Below are 2,444 nucleotides of genomic sequence, written 5' to 3'. Positions count from 1 at the left end.
TAAGGCTTCACTTATCAAGTTTCAACCCAGAGGGAATTTTTATAGCTGAGTTATAAACCCTCCACACTGGAGCGTTTACAATGGAAATGCTGACAAATGCTATAATAAACACCAATCATGAGGCCATAGTAGCTGGTCAGAATGTGGATGCAGGAGTTTGCAGTGCTATCATAATATTTTGTTCTGTTTCCAGCACTAATTTGCTTAAACCTGCTTTCAGGTTGAGCAGCTGTAAAACAAGAGCAGCCTGACTATAGATTGCAAAATCATTTGATTATTTATTCTTCTCTTAGAAAGCTTGGAAATGCCTCTCAAATATGATTTCATTTAGACTTCTTTTTTGGTTTACATGTCTGAATACTAATCGTAACGTGATAGCTTCAAGGGAACTCAACTTTCTACCAAAAGGCAGCCTTCAGCAGGCAAAGATAATATAAACAAACCCGCCTCAGACCAGGATCTAAAAATGGGCTATGATCAAACAGCTCTAAGGCTTTCAAAACCCCCTTATTATCTTTTCCCAGAAGTAATTGACACTGTCAGTTTTTGTTCTTAATGTGGCGATAATGGCATGGTGCTTTGGAGAGACCAAGGATTGCTTGGCCTTGGTGGCAGCAGGGTTTCTGAGCAAGGGAAAGGCCTTTCAGGAGAGTGGGTGAAATCCTAACTCACTTCATTAGGGTCACGGTTTTATTGCACTGTAACTTTACAGACTAGGATGCAGCTATCCTGGATTGAGAGGAGGGTGAGAGGAGAAGGGACCCCACAGTTGTGTTATTTCAGGGAGATGAGATCACAGTCCAGCAGGGAGCCTGTCTGCAATGTTTCCATAATTTGTTTTTATTCTTAAACTGAGCTTCCAGGACTTCAACACATCCACATGGGCCAAGTGATGGGTTAGTAAGGTATCTCACTGTTTCACCGAGTATTTCATGGGCATAAGGGAGTGCTTTAGTTTGAACACAGGTGTCTAAGAAAAAAAGGCATCTAGACTACTGTTCTGGTAAAGCCTTGCCAGTTTTGAAAAAGCATGAAACATAAAAAATTTAAGCTCCCTTCATCAGGTTCTCAGCTTCTATAAATCAATGTGTGGCCAAGAGGCTTCTCCAAAGTCTCTGAGGCAACATGAAATGCATCTTGATACTTTATCTGTGCTGCTGTGTATTTTGTTCATTGGCTGCATCTGCATTTTTAAATTCTAATGTTATTTTTAGAATCAGTGGTTCATATAAGAATGTTACTACTGTTCTGTATTGCTGCTGCAAAACTTCCAATGATCCACTAAAAATCAGGATTCATAATGCAGGATACAGATTCTGATTTTGTATTTAAGAATAAAATGTAATATTTTCTTTCTGCTTCTCTCTAGTCTTTAACACAAGTGTGAAAAAATCTTGGATCTTGAACAAATGCCAATGTTTTGTTATTGAACCAAGAAGAGAAAACCAATAATTTTTTAATTATCTGTTACAGACATATTTACATTATGAATCTCTTAACATAAGACAATGTGTGCTGTAGGGTTCTAATTTTATCCAGTGGCATGAGCAAGAAAAAATATTGAAAGATATATAATCATGCTGTGGAAAGCACAGTTGTATAGAGATCATAGAGAAATAGTGCTAAGAAGTGAATATTGAATCGCATATTTCATTGTCTTAAAAGAATTTGTCTTCATCGTTTTGTTTGAAACAGTAAAACACATCTGGGTCATGTGGACAGTTGTTGATTTTGGAATATGGTTCATTCTTAGTTCCTTTTCTCATTTTATTTTTAGAAAAACAAACTAAAACAAAACAACAACCATCTGAGGAGGTGAAACACCCCAGTTTCTAGAGAGGATTCAGCTGGGTTATCTATCCAACTGCCTCTTGGAAAAAAAGCATTCTGACAACTGGAGAGCAGATGCAACAAGTGGAGTCAGGGAGGTCAACAAAAACAAGTGGAAAAAGAAACCAAGAAAACAAGTGAAAAGAGAAAGAATATTGAAGTACTAATACAGGATATTAGTTCATCAATAATAATAGTAAAGTGAATGGAATGAGAAAAAGAAGAATCACCACAGGAACTGAAAAAAACATGAGAATCAAAGGATGTTTGGGTGGGATGTAAAACCTAGCTATACTAGTCTGAATTTAGGGTAAATCTTGATTGCACTAATATCACGACAATTTTGCGTAGTAGAAATAAAAGCTGCTCTGCGAAGTGGTGCAGAACCACTGCCCTGGATGGGACACTTGCTCCTCAGTTTAGCTCAGGCTGGACCTGGCCCCGCACAGGCCGGTTGCCCCCCGTCTGCTGCAATATGGGGAGAAACCCAGCTTTTTTCCCAGCAGCGACGAGGGAAGGTGCCAGCAGCAGGGAGAGACGAGTGGGGCGCTAGGGCAGAGGCACTTCAGGAAGCGCCGGAGAGGCTTCTAGGGGAGACCCCTGGGCCCCTCGCC

The sequence above is a fragment of the Mesitornis unicolor genome, unplaced genomic scaffold (genome assembly GCF_000695765.1).
Source record: "Mesitornis unicolor isolate BGI_N332 unplaced genomic scaffold, ASM69576v1 scaffold32750, whole genome shotgun sequence".
Classification (NCBI taxonomy): domain Eukaryota; kingdom Metazoa; phylum Chordata; class Aves; order Mesitornithiformes; family Mesitornithidae; genus Mesitornis; species Mesitornis unicolor.
The sequence above is the reverse complement of the archived record's forward strand: the minus strand, read 5'-3'. Positions refer to the sequence as shown.